The sequence below is a fragment of the Strigops habroptila genome, chromosome 11 (genome assembly GCF_004027225.2).
Source record: "Strigops habroptila isolate Jane chromosome 11, bStrHab1.2.pri, whole genome shotgun sequence".
NCBI classification, from domain to species: Eukaryota; Metazoa; Chordata; class Aves; order Psittaciformes; family Psittacidae; genus Strigops; species Strigops habroptila.
Genome location: NC_046360.1, coordinates 36,867,149 through 36,878,979, shown reverse-complemented (window position 1 = coordinate 36,878,979; position 11,831 = coordinate 36,867,149).

Genomic DNA, 11,831 nt, shown 5'->3' with positions numbered 1-11,831 from the left:
CTCCTTGGCTCTGAAGCCAATTTAACCCCAATGCTTGGGCACTGTTCAGATCTGGACTTGCATTGAATTGTGATCACCCTGTGCACTAGCGCAGGCAGTAGGGCTTCTCTAGGTAGCACTGTGGCTCCTGTCCATCAAGTATCGACCCTCTTATTGCAGTTAAGCATTGATATGCAAACACGTCAGAGAAAGTTCACTATTGTAATGCTCTTTGCAATTCTGGTCTAAGTATCACAGCCCCTAAAGTACATACAGGCTAATTCCTGCCCTACAAAGAGCACAGTGTTGCCACGCCAGCCCTTCTTCTCACAACCTCACTGGCACAACCAGTCAAGAAAACTGATTTTGCCTTTACACCCAGAAATAAGAGTTATCACTATCAGAGAAGACAGAAAAGATGTTGCTTCTGGGATGTCAGTTTTTTCACTTCTAGCATACAAAAATCAATCGCAATCACAAGTGTAAGTTATTTGCTGATGAGACCCACAGCACCACCAGTACTAACCAGGGGTTTCACTGGTGAGCTCAGCAGAAACTAAAGAAATCAATTGCAAACCCTGGGTCTTTATCAAAATTGATCTGGTAATTAAATATTTACTTTCAAGGCTTGTCTCAGTCCTATTTCCAGCTCAAAATTGCATATTTTTTAAAGATACCTTACCTCTGCATGTTAAAACCCAATCTCTCCCATTTTTGTAAGCCTAGCTTTCTTAATACAGCTTTCCACGTATTATAGATTCTTCACCTAATGAGCCATCAAAAATGTTCCTGTTAACATTGCAGAGCATCTTCTCTCACTTTCCCTAAGGCATTCACCACGTGCAGCAGTGCCCAGGGAGCAGCTACCACCGCACGGCGCTGAGCTGCTTGAAGGAGCGGATGCTGGAACTCCTCCTGCTGGATTTACAACTCGGAAAATCCCAGTATTTCCAAAATGAAAACTTGGGAGCTATTCTTAATGTGTCAGCACCTTTTTAGGAAGAATCCAAGAACTGTCTGGGCATTCATATAAAAATTTACACTGTCAAACACTCCTTCCTTCCCCCTGACCTATGTGCAGAGCTGCCAGATGGACCCTAGGATGGGCCAGCACACAGCCAACTGAATCAGAAACATCATTTCACCCATCTAGGGCTGGAATCAGCCCACTTCAGAGTGGGTCTGGCAGATGTGAAATGTCAGCAGCCTCCTCACCAGCGGGTAGGTCCGGTGAAGGGCCGGAGAGGCACAGGCAAAGCTTGTAGTGATGCCAAGAGGTCACAATGAATCACGTCCTGCTGAGCAGCGCAATGGCGTTTCACAACACTGGAACGCAGCAGGCTGGGGTGCCTTGGGGCATGGGGAAGTCTGTATTGCCCCAAGGATGTGCCGGTCTCTCCCTTCACTACAGCACTGGGAAACCTTCCCTACTGCAAGCAGTCAGGAGGAGCAGTGTGCATCACCCTTATCTCACCATGGCTGATGGGTGTGAGGTGAGGCTGCTGCTTCAGCTGCCACTGTTGCCTTCAGCAGACCTCACAGAATCCCAGGCTGGCCTGGGTTGGAAGGGACCTTAAAGCTCATCCAGTTCCAACCCCCTGCCACGGGCAGGGACACCTTCCACTAGAGCAGGTTGCTCCAATCCCCTGTGTCCAACCTGGCCTTGGACACTGCCAGGGATGGGGCAGCCACAGCTTCTCTGGGCACCCTGTGCCAGCGCCTCAGCACCCTCACAGGGAAGAGCTTCTTCCTGATGTCTAATCTAAACCTCAGCAGCAAGCATTCAAAATAGCTGCTTACAGATAACGTATTCCTATTCTCCTAAGCAGTGCCACAGGGATGAGCACCAAACCACAGCCAGCAATTTCCTGGCACCCTCTGTTGTGCTGCCTGCTGCATCTCTGTGATAACCAGTATTTGCTTGTGCCAGCCTGAGTCCCAAAGGCATGGGAAAGGCTGTGAGTTCTCTGGAGTTTTATCTGTTCATAGGCCAGCATCAGAGGATGCTCCTTTTAGAAGCAACTTCCATGTGCTCTCAGTCAGAGGTTTCTGGAGCAGCAGGGATTTGCAGGGAAGAGCCATGCATGGAAGCACACCTCCACCTCTGCTGCCATTCAGTAACTTATTAATCGTGCTGCACGTGTCGAACCAGAGGCAGCCGCTGCAGCAGCACGTGGCCAGGCAGGACCCTGCCCGTCCCAGGGAGAGGTTCAACATTGCATCCTTTGACATCATTCCAGCAGGATCCAGCTCAGACATCTGTCCCGAGCAGAGATTGCGCATGTCCCATTCCCCCCCCCCAATAGAACAGACATATTATGCAATGCTGAAAGGCTTTACTAAGGAATTGGGCATAACCATGGCTCAGTACCACCAGGATCAGGCCTTCAGTGCGTAGAAACAGTAAGAGTTTGGCAGTAAAATTGGTGCAAATCTGCCCCAAAAGGTGTTTAATAATTTGCCTTCAGGCGAAAACATTTTAAAGCAGAGGGGACATCACTGTGCAGCAGAAAAATGATGGACAGAAGGCCTGTTTGCATTGGGTGGAGGAGAGGGTTTTCATCTTGTTTGAGCACTGCCTGGTCCCAATGGGCTCAGGCATTCTGTTTCCCAGCAAGGGCAGAGCTGAGCCTCCCAGGGCCATATCCAGGTATCCTGGGTGAGGCCTGGCTGCAGCATGGCTTTTCTGGAACCAGGGGATGGGAAGGTGGCCCAGTGGGTGAGATGGATCCTTATGTAAGAACACAAGCCAGCAGAAAAGCTTCATCCACCCAGAGCAAGAGGTGCAGGAAGGAATAAACACGATGACAAAAAGGTCACCTTGAGCAGAGGCTCCTGAGCTGCACTGGAAGGCAGCCTCCACGTGGGACAGGGCCAGTGTGAGGATTTGGCACTTCCCAACCCTCTTCTGGAGCCCATCGGGACCCAGACAGGAGATGAGAGATTCTGTTAATTCAATCACTGCAGCCGCCTCCTCCCTCATCCCCACTTTTGGGAAGAAAACGTGCCAGGAGCCTTCTTTGACTGCCTCCAAGCCCACGTGCGGGCTGAGGAGCCACATGGGCTGCTTCAAGGGTCTGTCTTGAGTAGTCGTACATTAACGGTGCTGCAGGGTTTTCCATCTGAAAAGGAGATCGAGCTGTGCCCCAGGATGAGCACAGCTCAAAGTCCTGGGTCTAACACAGCGTATGGGGAAGAGAAGCAGGAAAACTGCTGGAGATAGATTGTGTTGGGCTTATCCCAAAGTGATGTTATACATTCACACAGGGAAACTTAGAACAACTTAAGAGACCTTCAGGTAGGAACTGGGCTCTGTTACTTCTGCTGTAAAAAAACATAGATATATTGTAGTGGTAAAAACTCCTAGTTTCACCACTGAACTGTGCCAAAGGCAGAAATGGTTTACAAGATGCCAGGAAAAGTATCAAGCAAATAAATAGGAGTCTTTTAACTTGTCCTTGAGAATAGTTTAGCCACAGGCCAGGCTCAGAGAGCACTGTAAGGTTGACAGGAAGCTAAATAGGAGGATAACTGAAATCTAAACACTGACTTTACAAGACCCTTTCCCAGAGCCACTACGGATCTAAACAGCCTTAACAAGCTCCATTAGATTTTATCTGGGAAGCTTAAAAAATGGGAACTGGCAAAAGGGGCTGGATTGGAAGGACAGGCACCAGATTGCTTTTCCTTCAGGGTACAGTTGGAGCAGTAAACGTTAGCCTGTGTAACACATACATGAGGCAAAACGTGCATGTTACACACACAGAGGGTACAGCATGACAAGCGTTTTCAGCCTGTTTTCCATACCTGGAAAGTGTCCTGCTCCTATGTTGAAAAGGTCCACAGTAAGACAGAGGCTGCCAAGCTGAGCTCAGACCAAAGCTGTTCCAAAAAGAGGTAATTTACCTTGGACATGCTATTGCTGACAGGGGGAAAAGACATGAGCAGGCAGCGAGCAGAGTCCCTCTCTCTCAGGGCATTCAAGGGTGATTCAATGGCTTAGCCTGGCACAAGCCTGCATTCAGCAGAGTGAGATTGCTGCCATGCCCAGAAGAAACTCAGATGCTCTGAGCACTTCCACCCATATTTCCACAGGGAAAAGCCTGGGGTTGGGATATACCTTACATCTCCAGGGTGTACAGATAGAGTTAGCAATCACAAAGAACAACTCAAGAAGCCACTGTAAGACCTGCCCCCAGCCCAAATGCAGCAAAGCTGATGCTCTCTCCAGACAGTTCAGCTGCAAACACAACCTGTAGTAGAAGTTTGTCTCCTGTTGGAAGAAAATGGGCAGAGTCTGAACCAGAAAGCGGCTGAGAGGCCAAACAGCAAATCACCACAGAGACTGGGAGTGAAGCTGGGGAGGGTGCCGATAGGGGGTCATGGTGGCAGAACATGGGAGGTATATATTAGGAAACACATTTCCATGAACTTCATCTCCTAACCTCTAAACGTCTAAAACTCAGGCATCAATCAGTGCATGAGCCATTCACCCATGGCTGTCAGTAGTCAACAAGACACATTCAGAAGAAAGACAGGCATTGAGAGCTCAGCACAACAAGAACTGAGTCAGGAGGAGTGACTTACCTAAGCCACCAGCCTCAGGAGATGCCTGCCTGCAGCTGAGCTGGGGGGAAAAGAGGATTTTTCTACAGGCTGAAGGCACCCATGGGGAGCAGGTGTCAGTAATGACAGCAGTCACACCTAGGAAGAGAAAGTAGCCAAAAAAAGCACAGTCACATTAAGATCAGTATTAGCATCATTGCTAAGAGAGAAAGCCCAGCAGAAGGGAGAGCATTTCCGGGCAGGGTCCTAGGTACATAAAAGGAGCTAGGGGGACCAGGAGCATCTCGAGCACCATAAACTCAATATTACAAGAAAGGTCTCTCAACCCTGCTTTAGGAAAAAGAATCACCCCTCAAATACCCACCTCCTCCACCAACGTCGGCAGCTCTCAGGAGCTAATTCCACCTGCGAGCAGTGATGGGACAAGTAATCTGCAAGTTGTTTTCAGGTGAGAGGCCTTTGAGTTAACAGCAAATACAGGCAGCTGCCTGCTGTATTAAATGAACTTTATTCCATTTGCAAAACAACATGAGCTCTGCACGCTGCCGGGTCAAACTGTGTTGGAGGGATCTGACTCACTTCTTGCATCAGACCTGCAAGACAGTGAGTCAGGGATAATCTTAAATACCCCAATCAGCCCCCCAGGCCTCCATAGATCTGTTGCCTAAATTTGTCTCTCTCTGGCAATCTCTCTGGGAGATGAATTGGAGGCTCATTCAGCACAAGTAAGAGGTGGGAAATAGCAATAGTTATCACTCAAGGAGGTGGCAAAAGGAGAAGGAGTTAAGGGATACATACGGAGGAAGCAGGGAGGAGTTTGCACTGGGGGTTACTGTCTTTGCTGCCCTTGGTCCATGGAAGCCAGAGTGTGTTGTGGTTAGATGGGAGCACTGGTGCACAGGAGAGTATCACCGGACAAAAGAAAGAGGGGAAGTTTAGATTAGACCTTAGGCAGAAGCTCTTCCCTGTGAGGGTGCTGAGGCGCTGCCCAGAGAAGCTGCGGCTGCCCCATCCCTGGCAGTGTTCAAGGCCAGGTTGGACACAGGGGCTTGGAGCAACCTGCTCTAGTGGAAGGTGTCCCTGCCCGTGGAAGGGGGTTGGGACTGGGTGAGCTTTAAGGTCCCTTCCAACACAAACCAGTCTGAGGTTCTATGATCCTATGAAATCTCAGCAAGGATTGCCAGATTTATGATGGACCTGGTCAGGCCATCCAGGAAATGGGATCTGGCCCTGACGGAGAAGGAGGAAACTGGTGGTGTGGGAATGAAGGAAGGAAGAAGAGCCTGGGGGTGACATGGAGCAAAGAGGAAAGGTCCAGGGCTTGTAGGTGTGCCCTGGGAACCTTTGCATGGGACTGGAGCAGGGAGGGCTGGGAACACTGGTAAAGCCTCAATACTCAAACAGTGCTTTTGCCTGCTCTCTTGGGGAGGAATTGGAGACTAGGACAAGACTGAGGAACTACCCATCTGGAACAGACCAGTGGTGCCTGCAGTCAAGTACCCGGCTTCCAGCAGGGGCAAAATCTGGATGCTTTAGAGGAAAATCTTTGATAGCATCCCAATTCCAGGAAGAGTGCAATACTTCAAGTGTATTGCTCATGGTGGGATGGCTACAGAACCGTGGCAGGGCAGACAGGCTATTTATAAGCATATCAGGTGTCAGCTGAGCTCTTTGCACTTTCTATAGATTCTACGTCTATATAGTCTGATGAGAAGGAACACAGGCAAATGAGCGCAGGCTAAAGCAGAGGTGTCCTCTTAATATGTATGGCCCTGTGCCCAGCACTGCTTACAAGGGCTCTGCAAGCTGAGCAAGATCACGTTACTGAGAGCACTGTGAGAAGGAAGGGGGGAGAATGCTGGTGGTGATGAGGCGTTATTGGACAGAGAACTGTTTGCTCCTGAAAAAATAAGGATCCAAACGTAGTATTCATGGATGTTTCACTGTGCTCAGAATCTTCTAAGGACATGCTGTGCCTAACAAAAGCCAGCTGAAGGGTTAACTCTTTCATCTCCAAACCTGCTATGGGAGTGCTAGAATAGAGATTGAAGCACAAACAAAAGATGGTAGTTGCTCCAATTAATGTTCCAGCTTACATCTGCTCTTTTCAATCAGTTGAAGTCTGGTTTTGTCTGGAGAACAGCAGTGCTGAGCAGAACCGTGCTGGCTTCTTTTCTGCTTAGCCGGCTATTCCGATCTGTCTTGGTCTTTGGAAACATCTTCTTCATTTCACAGAGCCTATTGCGCATTGATACTTGGTACGTGCCCACAGACTGTGTATAGGTTTCACTGCAACAGGCTTCAAACCTGGGTTTCCCACTGGAGGGAAAACTGACACAAGAAGATATTTTATAGATCTGTGCATTTCACTTGTTTCATCTTCACTTATCGGCAACTCAGTTTTCTTCTGCATTAAAAGGCATTATCATAGAGCAGATGGAGGTGGATGGAGAAAGGTGACCCCGGACCTGTTCCCCTTCCTGCTCTGCTCAAAGCTCACTGATCCCTCACCTCCCTCTTTGTAAAAAGACCTTTGAGGATCTGTGTGTTTCAGTTACACACAGATGAATAATTTACAAGTCATGGCTGTTGCAATAAACAAGTCCTGCTCTGGCCAGGCACCCCATGGCTTGTCTTAAATATCCCTCACTTTGCCAGAACCTCCGTGACAGCAGCATTCGAAAGCCTTTAAAGGAGAAGCTGATGAAGCAAGAGCAGGGTGGCATATCACAGCAGCAAACAGCGCTCACAGCAGGTATTCCTCTTATCTCTGAGCAGGGCATTGACCTGTTGTACAAATCCAGGTAGGAAAACCACTGGCAAAGCAACCCCAGATGTAATATTTGCCTAAGAGGAGACATTACAGTGGAAAACAAGCTATGGGATTTGCTGACATCCAGGTGGGGAGAACAGCGGGCATTCACTCAGGTGCAGACAAAGGAATAGCAACAGGATCATAGGATGTGGAAACTTCCTAGCATTTCCAAGTAATAAAGCTGCCATTGCATCAGGAGCATGTTTGTGTTGTCCATGATTCCAGCTAAACAGATACAAGACGTGGATTTGGGGCTTGCCCCACCAAAGACCCACTGCAGAGCACTGGCAGAGTCACTTTGCTTCTCTGTGTCCCAGTTCTCCACACTTAAAGTAGAGATAAAAATAGGTGGATCCTCCAAGCAAACAGCCAGGCTGGCACCAAACCGCTGCTGCTGCTGGTACCCAGCGGTGCCTCATTCTCTGGCAAGGGAAAGTGGATCCCATGAGCTACCCTGGGGATATGAGCCACAGTTTTGGATCACAAATAGCAGTTCCTGTACAAGCGTCTCTGGAGAATGAGGTAGACAGGGCTGAAACAGCTCAGGAGCAAAGTGAGTAACAGGGTTGTTTTTATCTTTAATCCATTCCACATGAGCAGAAGCAATTTGGAGCCATGAAGCATGTGCTTCCCTCTGCAGCTCTCAGAAATCAGCATGACCTATAACTTTACTTTATGAATCTTTTTTGGTCTGCTCCGTACACCCCTGTTGAAGGAAATCCGTGTGCAGGGCTTTCAGGATCAGCCTGTTTTACCACCACAAAGCTGCAGTTTTATTGTCTCCTCAAGACGATCAAAGCACAGGCTACCACTGAAAGGGGCAATTCCACCTTCTCCCAGCCCATGTGTCCCCCTTCCTCAAGCCATCATGGTGATCATAATAGAAAGGATCTTTTCCCCAGGCAGGGTACTTTTCATCTGGATCAGTTCCCATGCAGTCACAGGAGCTGTAGTTTTGCCACAAAGCAAGGGCCAAGAAAAGGCTGGAATTGTGCCTTTAGAGCTTAAAGCAAAACCATGAAGTTGCAACCTCAGGTTCCTGGGTCATTTGTCCCTGCAAAAAGCCTGGATTTATAGCCCTGGTTAGGAAAGTCTCCTTGGCTGCAGCTCTGTGGCTCTCTTTAAAATGGGCCAAATGCACACTCGTGGGTCCCACAAGTACTGAGCTCTGAGGGAAGTCTGGAACTAGTTACAGTTTTCAGTTTGGGATCAGGTCTAAATGGTTATTCAGAACTGGCCTTGAAATTGCATCTATATCATCACAGGACAAGGGGAATGGCTTTAACCTGACAGAGGGGAGATTGAGATGAGCTCTGAGGCAGAAGCTCTTCCCTGTGAGGGTGCTGAGGCGCTGGCACAGGGTGCCCAGAGAAGCTGTGGCTGCCCCATCCCTGGCAGTGTTCAAGGCCAGGTTGGACACAGGGACTTGGAGCAACCTGCTCTAGTGGAAGGTGTCCCTGCCCGTGGCAGGGGGTTGGGACTGGGTGAGCTTTAAGGTCCCTTCAAACCCGAACCATTTGATTATTCTACGATTTATTTATACCCAAACCAGTGGCCGCCACCCTGAGCCCAAGCTCAGCCTCCCAGGTCTCACCTTCCGTTGTATGGAGAGTCTGTGAAATCTCCATCCTTAGGGGTTTTCAAAACAGCTGGCCAAGGCCTTGAGCAGCCTGATACGACTGCTTTGGGCAGGAGGTTGGACTAGAGACCTCCAGAGATCCTTCCCAAATGGTGGTATTCTGTGATTCTGCCATCTCCCACTGCATGTGCATCAGGCTCTGCTACACCATCACCACTGGCCTGGCCAGCATGCAGCCTTCTCACTGACTGATCTAGAGGTCAGGGAGCCCAAGTCCACCATCTCTACCTGGCATTGTCTGCGTTAGCTCAGAGCAGACAGAGCTTATCTGTGTGCAGTTGTCCGAGGAGCACGCTGCTGACAGTGACTACAAGCAAGACTCCTTGCCACCACAGCATGCACTAGAATAAGCTTTGCTTTGCAAAAGAAACTGGCCCAGAACTGGCGAGGATCCCAAGATAAAGATTGCAGAACATTTCTCCTCGGCAGGAAGGAGTCTGCATTCTCAGCAAGAACGAGTGTGAAATACAAATCACAGCACTTGCTGCTGTTTGCCTAAGTCATTACACAGCGCCCATGAGTACCTACAGTAAAAGGACGGATGACAAGGGCTGTCCTGTCATTTCCATGTGGCCCTTCAGAGATTTTAGCAGCTTTCATTCATTAGATTGAAATCAGATCAGTTGAAAACACACCACAAATTCATTTTGGATGAAACAGCCCAGGAACACACCAGGGGCTTGGGACCAGTGGTAGGACACACAGATCTGAGTGAGTCCTGCTCCACCTTCCCGCAGAGCCCCGCTTTGGGATCATTTCTTCAACCCAGAGGATGGGCCACGGTTTCCTGGTGCTCATCAAGCCTGGAACCTCATCTGTAAGGCAACAGGGACATGGAGAGGCAAGAGTGGGCAATGCATAAAGCCAAATCTCCAGCCCTGGCAATACGAGGTTGCTGCCATCTCCCGGCTGGCTCTGGCCATGCAAAATGTCACAGTACACATTTTTCCAGCTGGAAACATTTGCCTTGAGATAAAAAGCTTTCCTGACTTCCCCTTCTCCCTCCTGGGATGCTCCAGGTTCTGCAACCACACAATTGACCAGGAACCAGGACCAAGAGTTCCAGAGAAAGAAAAACCTGCTGATCCATTTGGTACTTCTGTGGCGTTTGCTGTTTGCTGCCAGGTTTTTCTCTTTGAGTGGTTCAGCTTGCAGCTCACATCACAGAAACTAAAGGGAAACGAACAAGTCCCGTTAAGAAGGCTCAGGGAGCTGATGCTCAGTGACCTGTGCAGCATCCTGGGGACACAGGGATTTTCTCTTAGTGATAAGACTACAAAGGAATATTTATTTATCTAGATACTTATTCAGCTTTCTTCTCTGGCAGCATTTCTCAATCAGCCATTTCAAAACGTTTTGCCAGCAGTTCGTAACCCCTGCAGCACCTCTGTGGTAGAGATCAGCATCCACACGTCACAAACAGGGTGACTGAATGGAGAACACAAGTAACCCCTTCAAAGAAGGAATGAAGGAGCAAAGAAATGATGATATCCTGAATTCCCAATCCCATGTCCCAGCAAACCTACCCCTACAAGCCTCCAAATCTGCAGATATCCTGTTGGAAATAGAAGCAGCATCCTGCCATTCCCATTATGCAAACTGCCTGTCTTAGCTGGGCATCATCTGGACACTGGATGAGCCCCAAAACCATAGTGGCCTGAAGTGACATGATACAACCCAGAAACCCCTGAGGAGCTGCAGCACTGGTCACTGCTCAGCCCATTTTCCCATGCTGTGTATTCCATTCACTAACCAAGTTAATGGTGGCTAAGAATAGACCCCAGATGTCCTTCTGGCCTTAAAAACTTCTCTGCCCTCAAGGAAATGCAAAGCCCAAGTGGCTTGTGGAATGTGTAGGGCATGAACAATAAGCCAAAGCTATGAGGAGTTTGCACATATCCAAGAATTCACCAAAAATCTCTGCTTTTAAATAATCTCTGTTCCAGTTTGGGGCAAAAAGTGTTTAGCAAAGATAGCACAGAACAGAGCAATGGATCTATAAATTAATCCTTCATTGAGATAGAGATTATGCCAGACAGAGCCAGAGCTGTTCAGATGTCTGTTTTCTGTTACCTAATTCTGCAATGTTACCACTGTGACAAATTCACAATTCTGTAATAGACTGCTATTTCTGAACAAAGACCATTTGATACGATGCCTTTAGAAAACTGCATCTTAAGTGCAATTTACTACTGCATTATTTTGGGGGGAATAGGAATTATTGTATAGTTCCATTTTATATACATAGTCCCCAATACATTTGGGAAATTTCACAAAACACACTAAAGAGAGCACTGTGGGGTTCTGCATCACTGCTAAAAATCAAAGCATTCATGTGCAGAATAAAGAGCAATTTCTTTCTGTATAAGCATTTTCCTTCTGTTGCCTGAATCCAGGCTCTTGATAATCAGCAATTACAGAGAAGAGCTGTAACAATCACATGGCAGTTTGCACTTACCAAAAATCATGCTATTTATTGCGTGAGTTATTCAGATGGAGAAAGCTCTTTGGAAACCTACTGGTAAATGAAAAAAAAGCTTTTTCAGAAAGCTGAAATTGTATTAATAGTGTCTAAAGAGTCCAGAGAAGAGCACAATCCAGTTGGAACTGATGTGGTCTTCTCAGGAACAGGAAGAAGTAAATATGGGGATTTAAGGATCTTTTCCTCCATTAAAATGTATTACTTTTTAAATGACGTGTTACCAAATCATCTTTAGAATTATATGATATTCTGGAAGGTGATATTTGGGCTTCTATAGCACCATTTGCTATAGCACTGTTAACCTCCAGTAAATGACAGTTCATTCACCTGTACCACACACAGCCCCCAAA